This window comes from Podarcis liolepis (assembly GCF_965112155.1).
Source record: "Podarcis liolepis genome assembly, chromosome: 1".
NCBI lineage: Eukaryota > Metazoa > Chordata > Lepidosauria > Squamata > Lacertidae > Podarcis > Podarcis liolepis.
Genome location: NC_139554.1, coordinates 27865333 through 27883928, shown reverse-complemented (window position 1 = coordinate 27883928; position 18596 = coordinate 27865333). Strand labels below are relative to the sequence as shown.

General features: G+C 41.9%; 1 protein-coding gene and 1 long non-coding RNA gene across 8 annotated transcripts in view; one reads left to right on the top strand and one right to left on the bottom strand.

The window, feature by feature from the left end:
* LOC310707175 overlaps positions 1–18228 on the top strand; it is a 28317-nt gene extending 10089 nt beyond the window's left edge. Inside the window, exons 2-4 of the long non-coding RNA XR_014526376.1 lie at positions 8942–9061; positions 14080–14212; positions 14467–18228. This is a non-coding gene — a long non-coding RNA (uncharacterized lncRNA). The remainder of the gene's footprint in view (positions 1–8941; positions 9062–14079; positions 14213–14466) is intronic.
* The window catches only part of CEP128 (centrosomal protein 128), a 185055-nt gene that overhangs the window by 89206 nt on the left and 77253 nt on the right, over positions 1–18596 (bottom strand). The window lies entirely within an intron of this gene.

Here is an 18596-nt window from a genome sequence, read left to right as displayed (position 1 = left end):
AAACATGAGTCTGACCAAACTGTGGGAGGCAGTGGAAGACAGGAGTGCCTGGCGTGCTCTGGTCCATGGGGTCACGAAGAGTCGGACACGACTAAACGACTAAACAACAACAAAAGGTGAACTGCACGCTGTACAGGTAAAACTCAAAAAAAGAATAGTACAAAAGAATAGTACAAACTGAAATAAATGAACTTTTCCACAATATTCTAATTTTTCGAGTTTCACCTGTACTTCCATTTGTTACTGTTTCTTGAAGATTTACTTATATTTGCTGCAGTAAGGTTGCTGATGGTTACAGAGATTTACATAAAGATGGCTGGTAAAACCTAGTTAAAACCTAACTCTGTTTAACTTATAAACCCATTACCTTTAGCCCCCCTTCCCCAGTTCATCTCATCACTACGTATTTGATGCCGGCTGGTTTCTTTTGAGCCAGGTCTGTAGACTATTCTTACTCACATCAACTCCAGAAACTCCTTGCAGAATTCTTCTCAAAGTAATCTTTGCCCTTAATGGCTTCACTGCCAGTCTTCACCTTTAGCTTTGCCTTTATTCCATCTGTTTCTGCTTCAGATCCAGGCTTTCACCGTCTTCTTCAGATTTTTTTCTTCACCTGAGCCCTCTTCTTTCCCTCTTCTTCATCTCTGCTTCCAGTCTCCTCAACACTGGCAGAACAGGCCTATTTATGTCCCAACCAGCCTATCCTTCAACCAGTCTGAACCGCCCTGAGACCTGCTGGTATAGGGCTGTATATAAATTTAACTAATAATAATAATAATAATAATAATAAATCTTATCTGAATGGCATAGAATTCTCCCCTACATCAGGCCACTTTTCCTGCCCAATGAGTGCTCAATAATTCCTACCCACAAGCCAATCAAAAGTGTAATTTTACAATTTTCTCAGTATTTAAAGAACCCAGTTTTCCCCAGGCCAGCCAACTGTTAGTCACCAACAGATACGTAGTACAGTGGTACCTTGGTTCCCAAACTCAATCCGTTCTGGAAGTCTGTTTGACTTCCAAAACGTTCGCAAACCAAGGTGTGGCTTCTGACTGGCTGACTGGCCCCGGAAACAATGCTGACAGCCGAAACGGACATTCGACTTCCCAAAAATGTTTGCAAACTAGAACACTTACATCCAGGTTTATGGCGTTCAGGAGCCTATTTGTTCAGGAGCCAAGCCGTTTGGGAACCAAGGTACGAGTGTATTACAACCCTTACATGTTCCCCGTAATGATACACTGTATCAAAATCAAGCCCTTTGTCTAGCAAATTCATTTTAAAAAGTGTTTTCTCCACACCCATACTCCACCCTTATTTATCTGCTCATCCCTGCTGTGTTTGGCCGTACACAAACTCCCAGCTTTTCACACAGTTAGATGCAGATGAGCCATAAAGCATGGCTGGATGGGCAGTTAGGACAACTGACATCAGCTCCACTATGTGCCTCTGAATCTAGTAGTGGTAGAGGAAGATGTGAGTCACAGACATTCTCGCATCCTAACTTTAGTTTGGATGGGCTTTGGGCAGTAATTACATTACGCTAGTAATATAGAATACAGTGAAGCGTGGCTCTTCCCTGTGTCATCAGGGAGCTGGGCCTACATGGGAGAAGGCCATTTTGCATCTCCTAACTACACCAACACCTGGAAACTCAGCCAGTGTGGGCATTTTAGGACCCAAACAAAGGCTTCCCTTACTTGTTTCTAGGGTTTTTCACATTTTCCTAGCAGCAAAGAAAGGATTCCCATTGAAGCAGATAGCAAAGCTCAAGATGGTATTTCTGAAAACCAATACATTTAAAGATATCTTTAAGAATAATAATAATAATAATAATAATTTTTATTTATATCCCGCCCTCCCCAGCCAAAGCCGGGCTCAGGGCGGCTAACAACAATCAAATAAACAATACTGTACTGAATACTGTATACAGAACTATTTGGTCAACATAGTGGTGTTCCTTTTTTGAGTACAAAATTACAAGTAAATACAGTTCTGTCAGGAGGCAATTCCTATCAACGGGACACACAGCTCTCATGTCTTTAATATATAATCCCTGAAGCAAATATCCAACAGCAGATTTACATACACTTTCAGAAACGAAGATGATGTTTAAAAAGTGCTCTGAACAAAACCTGCTTTGATTCAAGTTATGGAGTACATGAAGAGATATCAATTGTTTTCCTAAGTAAAGACAAAATTATCAGTGATCATTTTAGCAACTGCTTCTGCAATGCAAGAATAGTAAAGCATTTCAAGAGACTAAGGTCAATATCCGTCCATCATTAATTTTCTTTTGCGGGAGAATGAAGGTTCACAATTTTAACCTAGAAGAACTGAAATGTACTCTTTGTACCAAAAGCAAACAAACAGAACCCCTCAAACTTTGAGCTCTCGCTGTTCCTTTCACAGAAAATAATCTGGTTTGCTTTATGAGCACACGTCATGATCATCCGTGAAAAGCAATTAAGTCAGCCAGCTTCGTCTGTGACAAATTAATCGTGTTTCAGAATTCAGCAGAGTTCTAACCAACTAAAATAAATATTTAAAACTTCAAAATCCACAGTTGGGCAATACCTTTATTGGAACCAACCAAAATGTTACAAAAGTTAGTTGTTGGCATCGGTCTGTCTCAAGAGACAATGGCATGCGCCTCCATGGGTGAAGCCAAACCACATTGTTTTTGCTGCATTAGCAGCACCAAAGTGACTTCCCTGGTGTGCAAGCCTGGGAAGTATGTATGGGTCCTGGGCTTCCTAGGCAGCAAGACTCCCCTCTTGGCCTCACTGACGTGGTACAAAGGAAATCAGAGCAATACATTGGGCACCAGCTTGGCTGCCATAGTTGCCAAAAGAAGGCGTGCAAGGTGCCATCCAACTGTCTTAAGGACTCCACTCTGGATTTGTGTAGTTTACTCCTTAGCCTTTTCTTCTGCCGAAGATGTCCTGCAAGGCAGCAGAAGTTTAGGATCAGAGTTTTCCTTGATCTAGATGAACTACCTTCCCAGGTTGACAAGCCCCATTTGCCTCTACGGCATGTGCAGAAAGTATGGCAAGCTTTACGAGGTCAGCTTGTAGATTCAGTTCCAAGACAGAGGTTACAAGCTGACTAAGCTCCTCCCAGGTGCTAAAAGTATCATGTACTGGTATGAAAAATAAATGGATCCTCCCCGCCCTTGAGAAATTAAAATGGCTTCAAACCTTAAACAAAACACATAGGTTCCTGGGATAGGCAGAGAGCAGAAGAGAAATGTGGTGGGTTTTGAATACTGCAAAGCCAGGATTTAGGTTTGGATAGCGTCCAGGTAAAAGATTTGATTGAATTCAAAATGTATAGTATAGTGTTATCTAGTGACTGGAGGAGATGTAAAGTCCATCTTCCATTGCTGGAGTGTGGAAAATTGGTTGTGATAGCAGGAAGATCATCTTATGTTACAGAGAATCTGCAGGCTTGAAGGAAAAGGGGAGTGCTGGGACTGGGTAACATGGGCCAATAGGGGCCTAGCGCTGAAAAAGTCTAACCAGACTGTACATTAAACTCTGCAAGTGAGCAATTCCTTGGCTTCGTACCAACAGCAATACCAGCCTGTCATCTCCATCTTTCTGGAGTGATCCAGCCACGCTACAGGAATAAACTAAGGTCCAGGCCTGCACCTGCAAATTAAATGTGCAAAATGGCTCCAGAAACACTACAAACATACAATTGAACCCAGAATCTTCTTCTACCACTAAACTAAGGTCCTTCCCCTTTTCCTATTTCTAGTGAAAAGGTAAAAAGGAAAAAGAAAGAAGTCGTTTATAATTCTGAAGATCCAAAAGGGCATTTTGTAACTTTTAAAACATTCAGATATCTGTGTACTTTGTTGTGTCGTGTAGTGGGAACTATACTGGGGTGCGAGGGCTGGAAAAAATGCCAAGATGTTTCTCATCTGGCAACCAATGCACCGCTTTGGTTTCAGACAGTGCATGGCTAGATGAGTCTAAAAATCCCAGGACACAGAGTCTCATATCATTGATTAAAGCAGGGATGAAGGTTTTATGATAATATTTGCAGGGGTAGACTAGATGACCCTTGGGAATCTATAATTCTATGATGTTGGGGGGGGGTCATACTGATGCATATTTTGCTCTAGGAGGCTTAGTTTGGTCACAATCGAGTATACATTTCCAGAGTTAACGCTAAATATGGCAAATGAGCAACCATAGATGCTAGAGGGTGCTGAAACTGGGACGCGGGTGGCGTTGTGAGTTAAACCAGAGCCTAGGACTTGCCGATCAGAAGGTCGGTGGTTCAAATCCCCGTGACGGGGTGAGCTCCCGTTGCTCGGTCCCTGCTCCTCCCCACCTAGCAGTTCGAAAGCATGTCAAAGTGCAAGTAGATAAACAGGTAACGCTCCAGAGGGAAGGTAAACGGCGTTTCCGTGTGCTGCTCTGGTTCGCCAGAAGCGGCTTAGTCATGCTGGCCACATGACCCGGAAGCTGTATGCCGGCTCCCTCGGCCAATAAAGCGAGATGAGCGCTGCAACCCCAGAGTCAGTCACGACTGGACCTAATGGTCAGGAGTCCCTTTACCTTTACCCATGTACTATCTGAAACCAAAGCAGCACATTGGTTGTCAGGTGCATCCCCCCGCCCCAGCTCTCCCACCCCACCAACTAGACTTATTGAGCAGACTGGTAGATGCTGCTTGATTACCTATGTGCCTAACAATGACAACTCTACTGTATCACAATGGGAGTGAACTAGTTTTGTACTGGGGATAGTAAACATATGTGGCTTTAATTGATACCGGAGCAGTAACAGCTTTCATTTTCTTGTCCATATGACTACTTCAGAAACAAATATTAATAAAACTGGCAGCATAGGAAAGGATTTAAAGGATTAAGTTTTGAACATGGCACTAAAATAAAAAGGCTGCCTGAAAGATTCTCAAGACACAAATGCAACACAACCTTTCCTTTTCATGAAATGCTAACACTGAACAATGCTCAGTCACTGTGGGCTTTTCTCTTTCTTTAGACATTGGGGTACAGTGGTGCCTCGGGTTACAGACGCTTCAGGTTACAGACTCTGCTAACCCAGAAATAGTACCTCGGGTTAAGAACTTTGCTTCAGGATGAGAACAGAAATCACGTGGCAGCGGTGCGGCAGCAGCGGTAGGCCCCATTAGCTAAAGTGGTACCTCAGGTTAAGAACAGTTTCAGGTTAAGAACGGACCTCCAGAACGAATTAAGTTCTTAACCCGAGGTGCCACTGTATATGCACTGGAAATTTTATCTGTTGAGGAGAAGGAGCACACTTGCCCTGTCTCACCTGAGAGAGGTCGGGGGGGGGGAATATCTTGGACAACGGGAGCTACCACCTTCCAAACGTTCTGGGGTCCCTCTAGAATCAGGGGAGAACAAACAGGTACCGGTATACTGTTTCTAAGGAGTTGTTTGTTTGTTTTGAATATCTGATAAACTTGAGAGGTTCGAGACAGTTGAAGCATACTTTCCACTTTCAAGCACCCCCCCCCAAAAAAAAATCTACCCCAGCCCAAATTGATCTCTCTCTTTTGAAGGATCTAATCAATCTGAAACAAAAACAGAGGTTTGAAAAGAATGACTTATCCCAGCCTCCTTTTTTATTTAATTTGAGAAAGTCACTACTGTACTATCCAAGAAACATAAGCAAGGAAAGCAAAAATTGTATGAAATTATAGCTATGTGTACACTGATGTTCCTTTGCTAGTCAAACCCCCTCCTTTTTCAGATAGGATGCACCATTCATTTTATTTTTGTTGTGCTCGTTTGAATGTTTCATTATCTAGCATATACAGCTGTGTAAGAAGTTGGCACTCCTGCAAACAGCATATCTGATTTGATATATTAATTATTAGCTAAGTAAGGTGTGCTTTAATGATAGAATCCAACAACCCATTTGCCGCAATGCTTGTTGTCTTTATTGCTTTTCTTATCTCCGTGATAGACCACAGCTTGAATCTCCTGGCACCTCTTTGTTCTGAGTCTTCAGTCCCAGTGAATGGCCACTTCCATAAGACCCATATAGAAGAAAGCACAATTGCATGCTACCTCTACCTCTTTCCTTTGACTTCATGCTCTCAGTTTCTTCTTCACCCCCACCCTGTCTACTTCACTTGTATATTGTTCTATCTGTGGCATGATTTTCTCACTGCACCAGCTGCAGGTGCCCCTTCCACATCACCTTCCTAGTGCCATGAGAATTTGCTCCTCACTCCTCTGATTCAATATCGAGGCGAGGGAAAATTAAAGAAAAACATGGAACCAAGGAATAAAGAGGCAGGCCCAGCATCCAGATAGGGACCCAGTATTTTATTCTACTGCAATAAAGTGGAACCTTGGTTCCTGAACTTAATCCGTTCCAGGAGTCTGTTCGATTTCCGAAACAGATTTCCGAAGCCAGGGCACGGCTTCTGATTGGCTGCAGCAGTTAATCAGAAATCCTTAATACCCTGGTGTGAATTCACGAGAGGCCTGGAACAATATCCTGGAGGCTATTTGAGCCATCTGTTTATGCCACCCCAAGCATTCCTAGGGATAGATTAGCCTTGTTGTTTATGGGACAAAGAGCACAGGGGCTGTAAAATGCAGGCTCCTAGAAAAGACACAGAGAGCAGACCTTTTCTTTTCATGCATTCAATCTAAGAGGTTAAATGGAATTAAAACAACACATATAAAACATCTAAAATCATATTATACTCAAAGTATACACCTGAGGCCTCTAATTCTTATATCAATAGGTCTTTGACCTCATCAGCCAAAAAGGACTCTTCACACTGTTCAACAAGATATGATACCCACTTGAGTTCCACAAGAGGGTTGTGTCCTTCCACGAGAACATGCACTGTACCATCCAGTACAATGCTTTAGCTGCTGCAGGCACTGTAACTCTCCAACCGTTTGACTTCACCCCCAAAGGCGCACTCTTCCATTGTTTCCCAAGACAGACACATGCCAACAAAAACAGTTCTATCCAATTACATGGGTGTGCCTTCTACATCTGTGCTTTCGTGTTTCTCTCATTTGAATATTGGCTAAGTGCTCATAAACGAAAGCGTATACCAAGAACAAACTTAGTTGGTCTCTGAGTGCTCACTGGAAGGACAGATCGTGAAGTTGAGGCTCCAATACTTTGGCCACCTCATGAGAAGAGAAGACTCCCTGGAAAAGACCCTGATGTTGGGAAAGATTGAGGGCACAAGGAGAAGGGGACGACAGAGGACGAGATGGTTGGACAGTGTTCTCAAAGCTACCAGCATGAGTTTGACCAAACTGCAGGAGGCAGTTGAAGACAGGAGTGCCTAGCGTGCTCTGGTCCATGGGGTCACAAAGAGTCGGACACAACTAAACAACAACAACAAAGGTGCTACTGGACAACTTCTTTATTTTTATATATATTTCAACTGCATCAGACCAACACGGCGACCTATCTGAATCTGCTCATAAACTGTTTCTCAGACGCACCACAGATGAATGCCTATCCCAGTGGCCTGGTACAATATTCCCAAAGGATGCTTTCAGCCTCATGGTTATCAAATTTACTCAAGATGGCTCAGGAGAATCAGATGAAGCATTTCTTAGGGGGAAATGCAGTTCTATTGAACTAAAATCTCCACAACTCAAAATTATGGGAAACTGTGATATTCTGTTATGAGATAACATTAGTATTGGTTATAACTGGACCTAGAGAACATTATTTTTCTGTTAGTTTAATCTTCTACCCACACTTGAATCACTTTTGCTAAATTACCCGCTCATTCAGGCTTATCAGTAGCAGCTTCGCTACATTATCTGTGCCAAGTAAGAACTCCAGGTGCAAGGAAATTTTGTGGGAGGATTTAAACTGAAAGAGAGTTGGTCACTCTTTTTTTATACAGGTTTTGCTGAAGCTGCCTAACATATGTTACCATACATTTTGTGTCACCTTGAGGTGTGGAGTTCATTGCTATCCAAGTACTAACAAGCACAGCACAATTAATGATGTTTGGAATAGATGCCGTGATGAAAGAGCTTAAGACATAACGCCTTGTGCCACATTGTTTCAATGTTTTATTTTTCTATATTCTGTAGGAACTCTTGCTCTCCCAAAAAATCTGCAAGATTCTTCTATTCTCTCAACTTCTATGCAACTCCAGGTTACAATTTTGCAGGACATGAGTCATGCGCTCTATTCTTGAGCTATGGCCCTTCCCCAAATAGTCTGCTAAAGTGCGGGGGGGGATTGAGGGCCACATGAGAAAGAGTTTAATATAAGGGGGGGGGGTGAGGACACAGCATTAAGCAAGGTACTCAAAAGCAGACTTATTTCACTGAAAAGGCAATAAAGGCAGGAAATAAGAGGCTAAGTCAGCTGGACATTTTTATGGAGGGATGGAGAATGGGGGGGTCCAGTGACAGAGCCAAGATCAATTTAATAAAGGAGCATGAGTCAAGTGGTATTTATGGCCTGTCTACCATTAGCCTACGATAGTGTTCTCAAAACTGACTAAAGACGAGAGGTTCTGATTTATCTCAAAATCCCCAACAGATATTTGTGAAAGCAAAAACACCACATGGTGTTAAAGACGAGGGAAGAATGGTCAATTTATACAAAGCTTTTGAAAAATAAGTTTTGTGTGCAGCTGCTTCAGCCTGAGGATAGAGATATCCAATTCTGGTTATGTCAGACATCAAAGGTACGCACACATATATTTGCATGAAGCAAATCACAGCTGATTGTTTGCCAGAATACACATAATTTAAGTATTCTCAGTGAAACAACAGGGAGGGGGGAATCCTTCTATCTCTAAAAATATGCAAAGATACTTAATCCACACCCGGGGGGGAGGGGGTTGTCAAAAGATAAATCCACAAGTTACACACACAACCCCCCCCCCAAAAAAAAATGTTGTCTAACAGCTTGTTCTTTGATTACAGAATTTCTCTGTTCTAGAAAAACAAAAAAACAGTTTGAAGGAATAATGGTATCCACTGAAGGAACTGCAATGGGGGAGGAGAATGGAAAAGGGATACACACTGGAAAACTATCAGGATCATGTAAGAATTTCAAACCTTCATTTACTGTTGGAAATTAACTTCCCTCAATTAAAAATAAGATAACAGAAACACATTGTACGCTATCTGGGGGCGGCAAGATGTTTGAGATAACTGCAGTAAAAGGTAAAGAAATCTTCCACCTTGGAAATATCTCTGAAGCAAGGGAAAGTACACCAAAAAGTCATCAAAACAATGACATCCCAGACTTGTGATCTTGTAGAATTGGTAGGGGGAAAGGGGGGGGGGGAGATGAAGCAATAGCTGGCTCAGGCAATCTGAGGTTGAATCCCAAACTATTGAGTATTGCCCAGTTAGCAGGCGTGGTCTGGATATGTCAGAAAGTCCAACTCAGTTCTCCACTATGCATACACAGCAGCATTTAAGAGCTTAAGAAGAGCCCTGCTGGGTGAAATCAAATACTATCAAGTCCCCACAGTGACCAGTTAGGAGTCACCATTGGCCTCTAGGAAGCCCACAAACCAGACATGAAGGCAATCGCCCTCATCCATTGTAGTTCCTCAGTAACTGGTATTCAGAGGCATACTGTGTCAGATCCTGGAGGTAGCACAGAGTTACCATGAACAGTAGCCACTGATAGCCTCATCCTTTCATTAATTTGTCTAATGCCTTTTAAATTAAACAATGTTGCCGGCTATCAACACACCCTGTGGCAGAGAATTTTGTACTCCGTGTGAGGCAGGAGGCGGCCTCAGCAGGGCACTGAAGAATACACCAAAGCACAGCACAAATCTCTTAATTGAAGTGCACACTGGCTCCCATTAACCAAGCACCACAGAGCCGTCAGGAAACTGAGCCACAGAGCAAGTGAACTGAACACTCTGGGCATGCACAGAATCGACTTTTATCCATTCATTTTGATCTAGAAGGTCAGGGAACCCAAAACATCTGGAGAGCTGAGTTTGCCTATGCCTGTTTTAAACTAAAACATCTAAAGCTGTGGTTCCCAATTAGCTAAGTACTGCAGACCTCCTGTTTTTCAAAAGCCAAGCCATGGACCCCTTTCTTTTGAAAACGCTGATATTTCTATGGTAGTTTTTGTTATGTGAATGGTGTCAAGGACTGCGTGGGTGGGTTATGCAGACCCCTGGGCTCCACAGTTCACCAGTTAGGAACCAATGAGGCAATACCAGATTGGGAAAGGCTACTTAAAAGATAGCCACCCATAACTTTAATGTCAACTATAAAAACAAAACAAAACTGCATTCCCCATAGATATCCGGATGTTTCAGATAAGTGACCTTGTGTTACTTTCCATATGCATTTCATTCTCTCTTCTATTCTTTAATCTCTCATTTTTTTATTCTTCTGAAAAAATAATTCAAGTAGGTCTGCAGCTATTCCTGCTAATTGTGTACCATACTGCAACATATAGTATACACCAGTGACTTAGCATTATCCTACAAATGGGTGTGCAATATAGTATTTGTTACAGCAGTATGCACAATTAGCAGGAATAATTGCTCGCTATTTGCTATTTAAGTGAACATCATTCATCAGAGCTCAGAGTTGTGTTGTTGGGTAAGTTATATGTGAATACTGAGTGCAACCCCAATTAGATATGCTCTGGATTTAACCTTAAACTACTTAATATTCTTGTCAAAACTGATGCAAATTGTACTCCAAATAAAACTCTTCCTTTTCCTACTTTGATTGCAAATTTAAAGAACAGCAACTTTCTTAGATACTCCCTTCCATACTGCTACAGGCCCAAAGCACAAAAACAACAGAGGGGAGTTTAAGATTCCTCACTTCCTGGTGAATGCTTTGGCAAGAATTACTTTTTCATGATAGTCACCACTGCAAGAGATTCCAATGACACACAATGACCTACGACAATTATTTTTCTAAGGGAGGTTGTGACTTTGCAAAAGAGTGAAATTCTTTTGGAAGGTCAGGGAACACTCTGGCCATTGCTCCCATCACCCCTGACCACTAGCCATGATGGGTGCAGCTGATAGGTGTTTTAAACCAGGCATAGGCAAATTCTTCTGATTATCTGAATGTTTCACATTAATTTCTTCAAGGATCACAAACTGACTTATAAATCAGTATTTTTCAATCCAGAAAGTCTCTCTCTCTCTCTCTCTCTCTCTCTCTCTCTCTCTCTCTCTCTCTCTCTGCGTGTGTGTGTGTGTGTGTGTGAGAGAGAGAGAGAGAGAGAAAGAGAGAGAGAGAGAGAGAGAGAGAGAGAGAGAGAGAGAGAGAAGATGCATGTGTGAGATCTGAATTGGTGCAGAAGTGATGCTCTTGATCTGCTGCCCAAAATGAGAGGATCTGAAGCATGCTATCGGCTTCTTTCCTTCTCTCCTCTCACACTAATTCTGCTATCTACAATTTACTGTATCCTGTTTATGTACTTATTTTCATTTTTTGAATTTCTATTCTGCCCTTCATCTGGGGACCACAGGACAGTTTACAACATGAAAACACAAAACACATAACATAGTAACAAACAATAACCCCCACAAGCACAGTTTAAAAGACCATAAATTGTTTAATTAGCCAAAAGTCTGTGAGAAGAGAAAATATTTTGCCCAGCACCCAAAGATATGTAACAAATGAACCAGGCAAGCCTCTCTGGGGAGAGCGTTCCACAAGTGGGGAGCCACCACAGAAAAGGCTCGATCTTGTGTTGCCACACTTCAGACCTCTAATGGAGGGGGCACACAAAGGGCTTCTGATGATGATCACGGGGTCCAGGTCAGTTCATACAGAGAAAGGCAGTCATGGAGGTGTTGCGATCCTTAGCCATTTAAGGCTTTATAGGTCAAAACCAGAGCTTTGAATTGGGCCCAGAAACTAACTGGCAGCCAGGGCAGTTGAGCGAGGATTGGTTTTGTATTCTACAGCATATCATATGCATCAACAAAAGTCATGATGCATGCTTACCAGATTTGTGCTCTATAATTATGAGGACTATGAGGAATCCCAATAGTGTTAACCACATTTAGCACCAATGGCAACGTAACATTACAGAATGTTTAAAGCAAACCATGAAGAGAAGTGGAAGTTTTCTGGTGAGAAAGCAGGAAGAAGGAAGCTTGTGGGTGGGTCTTTGCAAACTCTTGCTCACGGTTAAAGAGATCTAGAATGTTACATCTGCACAGGGATGAGGCTGACAGACAAAAATTGCCCCTCTCTAATCCATCCTCTTTAGAGAATTTTGATGCACAGAACTTTTAACTGGCATAATTCATACATGTACAATAAAGGAAATTATCTGCAATACAGATAAAAAGAATCTATAAGATGTTCCCTCCTTTAATTCATGAGGGAGAAGGTAAACAGAGCAAAATTATGCCACAGAAATCTTTTTGTATGCAAGGCTGTCTACAGTAATCCAATTAATGAATTAGCGGAGATCAAAGGGCAAGGGATTTTCATTGCTCTTATCAAATGAATATTTACTGTTTTTATTACATTTCGTTGATGTTTCCTTTTGTAGAATTGGTTTTAAACACTGGTTAATTTAGAAGATTAGCTTTCTTTTAATCTTAAGGTTTCTTTAAAAAACAAAAGTTTTAGTTTAATATAAAACTAATTGTCAATTACACTTCAAGGATGCTCAGTCCAGTTATGAAAGATTTAACAATTCAAAGAGTGTGCTCAGATGGTACAAATATTTTTCCTCCCTTACGCAATTTAGAAAAACTAAGAACAAAATCCATGCAAAAATAATTGTCTTTAATGAACATTAGCTTATGCTGTATAGAAAAATATAACATCTAATGCTTCGGATACTCCATAATTATGAAGTTTAAATGAGGCAGCTGCATACATTAGCAGAAGCTAAGAACTACAATAATGGACAGTAGCAATCACTTTTATAATAGAAGGAAAATAACAGAACTTCTCATGTACAAGATTAGGACTAAGTATTCACAATGTGACATTGTGAAAGGCCTTATCTACAGAATCTGGCAACTAATAAAGACTGCAAAATTAGCAGGTCAAAACAGTAGTGATATATGTATCTGAAATTTCATGTGCTTTAAAAACTATTTTTTTGCATTTAAATTAGGAGGAAATAATTCTACACAGTGGTGGACAAGCCCTCCTCCCTGGCTTAAGTCAGAATGGACTCAGGAAAAACACTTAAAACAACAACAACATTGCATCACTCCACACACATCAAATCATTTGCAAAGCTTGATCTGAGTTGGACCTCCAGCCTCTCTGGACCAGGAGTGAAGAACCTCCTTCAGACTAGGTCAGTGCTGATGGGAGGAGGGCTGGAGGGGAAAAATGGGGCCCAGGGATCCAAAACAGATGGGGGAATAGAAAGAAGAGTAGGAGGAAAGCCCTCTGCAAGTGAGCAGTACAAACCTCAGCCAATAGCAATTGGCTACCAAGCAACTGGGACGCGGGTGGCGCTGTGGGTTAAACCACAGAGCCTAGGACTTGCCGATCAGAAGGTCGGTGGTTCGAATCTCCGTGACGGGATGAGCTCCCATTGCTAGGTCCCTGCTCCTGCCAACCTAGCAGTTCAAAAGTGCGCCAGTGCAAGTAGATAAAATAGGTACCGCTCCAGCGGGAAGGTAAACGGCGTTTCCGTGCGCTGCTCTGGTTCTCCAGAAGCGGCTTAGTCATGCTGGCCACATGACCTGGAAGCTGTACGCTGGCTCCCTCGGCCAATAAAGCGAGATGAGCGCCGCAACCCCAGAGTCGGTCATGACTGGACCTAATGTACAGGGGTCCCTTTACCTTTACCTACCAAGCAACCAAGTAAGCAGGGGGCTAAAGAGGGGAGAAGGTGGCAAAAAGAGTGGAAAGGAAATGGGCGGACCGTCCCCATTTCGATTCTGGCAGTGACTACCACTGGCTTCAGCCCATCCACTGCCAGCATACGGCCTCTGGCACATTACCCTGAGGGAATGTGGCCCTCAAGAGAAAGAAGGTTCCCACTCCCTTCTATAGACCATATGCACGATGATCCAGTGCAATGGAAACACAATGCAAAGTGGAGAGGTACATTATCAGCTTTGTATCATTTGCAGACTGAAAGCAACAATCAGACTGAATGCCTATCATATTCACTGGACTGGTTTCCGTACTAGATATGGGGAATAAGCAAACACTGACAATTTACACTACCATTTTCGCTAACATTCTCCTGCATCCTACTTAAAGGTATGTCTGAATCTGAAAATGTTGAAGACTGTTTATTTGACTCAGTGGTTGAAGTCATTTAAGTCATTTAAATGTTTTAGATCAATGATTTAATCAATGATTTAAATCAATCATAAAACAACCACTTCAGCAAAACTACATGAATTCTAACCTTTGAATTCAGGCCTGTCTCCAGATCTAGTTAGTTGCTCACTAAATCATGTTCCTATTTTCCACTTTCATGTCTTTTTTCATCTCTCTCTGAAAACTATCAGTCTTCAGCGTAAGAAAATCAGTGACATTTGGATCTCATAAAGTCTTAAAAGACTTACAAAGATGTGTGCAAATACTGCTGATTGGATTACCATTTCTTTCTAGTAACAAAATGTTAACAGGAAAAAAATTATAACCACCCAAGCATCTTGATGCCACTGTGAGAATGAGACAGCTAAATGATACATTTGGGTGACTCAGAAGGGAGAAATAAAATTAAAACATCCAAAAATGCTAGCACACAAATCTACTCATTGTTCTTGGCACCATCTCATCCTCAATGGATTTTATTCCCCCCCCCCCCAGTATTTTTTTTAATACTGTATTGATATGCATAGTTGCAAAATGAACTGCAATTCTTCTGGGAGTTTAAATGATAGTGGGTGTGACTGTTTCCAATTCCAAAATACTTTTCATGTTTCTGAGTTACACTCCCAATTGCTTTTCTTCTTAGCTGAGCATAAACACTGCCTCTCTAGATAAGAATTATAACTTTTCCATTGTTGTTTTGATGGAAGGCGATACATGAATTCCTTACAATTAGAGGTGGGGAATGTTTGGCCCTCCAAATGTTGTTGGACTCGAACTCCCATCAGCCCCAGCCAGTGTAGTCAATGGTTAAGGATGATGGGAGCTGGAATCCAATAGCAGCAGGAGGCTTATAGGTTCTCCAGGCCTGTTAGATTCCCTAGTCAGAATTTGCTCCACATCACTGACACTTAATGGAAGTGGTAGGAGTGGGGAAACATGAATACAGGCATCCTCCCACTTACGTGGGAGTTACGTTCCAGGCCCCTGCGCGCCAAAGTGAAATCGCGTAAAGTGCGGAGCACCCTCTAAACGCTATTTCTGCTGCTTCCTCCTCAATGCATACCAAAAGGACTGTATCCAAAGATATCCGCAACTAGGACTGAAGCTCTGGGGCTGGCAGGAGGATGGAGGGCGCGTGGAAAAGCAGCGGCTGCACCACCCCACACATCAGTTATTAGGCAGGGAGGCTGAGCAGCCTAAACAAAGCCCCGCTGAGCCTCTGGAAGATAAAAGACTGTTTATGTATGCAACAGCTGCGGCAAGAAATCTTAGCCCAAAAATGGAAAGAACAAGAAGTACCAATGAAAGAAGAGTGGCAGATGAAGATGATGGACTTTGCAGAACTGGCAAAGCTGACAGGAAAAATCTGAAACCAGCAAGATCAAGAACTCCAAAAAGACTGGAGTAAATTTATACGATATCTGAAAGATTACTGTAAGCAATTAACATCAATAGCAGGGTTGTCTGAAGATCTGTAATGAGAAATTCTGTATCTTTCTATATTTATTTAAATATTGAGTTATTTTGTAATGTGTGTAATTAGAACTGGAAAACGTACAAAATGCAATGATATAAAGGTTAATTTTGAAAGCCATGAGGCGAGAGGGAAGGAAGTCGACGGGCTCTAAAGAGCCAGGGATGTACGGTACATGGTCAGACATGAGTTGATCGTGCATAAGTGGGGGAGGGAGAAAGTAAGATTCAATAGCCAGTTTCTGAAGCAACTGCATGTTTACTGTCACAGCGTATATGGTCCTAAAGATCCCCATTGAATGTACATACGGTAGCAAACTCAAGTTTACTGCTCTAGTATGGGAGAAAATCCTGACAGTCCTGGTTTGTGACCAACCTATGTTTTCTTATCAGCTCTAGTTTGTCTCATCCCCCCCCCCAAAAAAAAATATGAAACCTTTCCAGGAATGGGAGATACTAGATGCATGGTGTCTGGGGCAGCTGCTACACATTTACCATAACATCTAGTTTGGCCATTTACCAAGTGTATGTGCACATTTGCTTATTCACCTGCAATGAGTGAATGTAAGGAATATGTGTCTTCACTTAAAACCTCTTTGGTGTACATCTGACAAGATGCAATAGAGTGAAGCACCCTTCAGACACATCAAAAATGCACAATCTGTTCAAGAACCCGACTTCACTCTTCTTCAAAACCAGGCAAAAGCAGTATGCTTGTGAAACATATGGTTATGGAAGATAAAAGGGAAAGTGGTGGAATAAGCAAAACTACAAAAGAGTTAGCAATGAGAAAAGTAACAAGATCCCATGGGGACATTTCTGTTGAATGTGTATGCAAATACAGAAAGCGCAACACTGAGAATATGAGAAGCCATATCTATATTTTAAAAGTGTGCAGAAAAACAAGGCAAAATGGTGGAGTTAATAGATTGTGCTGGGTAATCGGGCATTTAGATAACGAGATCCCTAGCTTTGTTTCAGTTCTAAGAATTGACTGTACTAAATGCCTGTTTCCCCAAAAGCAAAACAGTAGCTGAAAAATAAATTCTGGGGCTCCCTTCTTCACCCTATATATAGCTGATCACAACTCATTTTAATTAGCACAAAGCTTGCTTTCTGGAGGGGGGGCAGGGGGAATTAACTTGCTTTGGAGAACAGATATCATTCACAGATAAATTTCATCATTAGACATCATTAGGAATCATAAAGAGATTTCAGGCCATCTCCTGACATTTACCATATTTACGTGTGTGTGTGTTTTCTGCATATCCTTTGGGTTAAAAGAGATAAACAACTCTTTGTGTGTCATTCAAGCGGGAGAAGCACTTCTTAAAGTAAGTAAAAGTGATAAGCATGTTCTGAACTCAAAAGGAACAAACTTCTGAAAATGCCGTCTTCTACTCTCATCTGATATCTGCCTCAATCCAGGTCACAGTATGCCTCCAACATTGCAGCTGGAAAAGTAGCTATTTCACTTCTTGTCTATTTTATAAAACCCCATGTTGCCCAGGTATTTTAATATTCTGAGACACAGCTCTTTGCAAAGCAGTAATTGCAACTTGCTAAGAGATCACAAAGCAAAAATGAAAAAATTGCATTATCAACCAGAATGCTCTCCAACAGCAGAACCACCCAACTTCAAGTGACTACTGAAGTGCTTGACCAGCATCTAGTGTCAGTTTGGGGCAGAAAGAGGCCCAAAAAATCTTAAAATGAATCCCAGCAAGACAGAGGTTCTGTGGATCTGCAGTTCCCACATCTGGGAATTGACACCGTGTTCTTGATTGTGTAGTGCCTCCCATAAAACCCAGGTTCACAACTTGGGGATGATTCTTGATTATCGCTGAAGACTCAGATGTCTTCAGTGATGAAGCAAAGCAATGGCCAGTTCCAGCTCATCCATCAGCTATTCCTGGACCAGGACAGCTTGGCTTCAGTTACCCATGAACTAATAGCCTCCAACACAGATTACTGCAATGCACTCTACATGGGCCTGCCCTTGAAAATGAGCTGGAAACGGCAGCTGGTACGGAATGCCATTTTTAAAAAAATGGGTAGTGAGGGAAGATCAAATTACCCTAATCCTCAAATCTCTGCAGTGGTGGTCTGTGAATTTCTGAGCCCCAAACAACTTAGGACCAAAGTACTAGGCAGAACTCCGTCTCCAGGAGCTCCCTATTAAGACCTGCTAGGAATGCCCTGTTTGTTGACTCAAGCTTCTGCTAGGTGGGCGACAGCATGAAGAAAAGCATTTTTGGAGGTGGTCCCCTCCCTAATGAATATTTGGTTGGCCTCATTTAGGTAGGAACAAACAAAAAACCTTTTGTTCCACGAACCTTCTTACTGACACTGCTACCTTTTGTTTGTTGTTAAAGTTTTGTAAGTGGTTTTATTATTTATTGTTGAGCAGCTGCTCTGTGCTGCCACTGGGAGAAAGGGGAGGATATAAGTATGAGGAAATAAATAAATAGTACCCTGAATCCAGTTCAGCCCTTCCTATCCATAACACGCAGTTCAACAAAATCTTGTGCTCTAACATCACTGCATTGTGTATTTCCCCACCCTTGCTCCACATCATTGGCTGATGCTGTCAAAGTGTGTGCTTGTTTGTATGTGTGTTTGGAGGAAATGTGCAGAGTAACGGGCATCAGAACATGAAAGAAATTGTGCTATATGTCATGGACGGTAAGGGAGGAAGTTGACATGGGGCTGCCATTTTCAGCTTCATGTTCCTGATAACTTGTATCTCTGGACTGCAGAACTGGAATGTTTACTGCCTGTTAGATAAATCAGGGTTGAACTGACCTGGGAAATTAAGAAGGGTTTTGTTTTTAATGAATACGGCCTG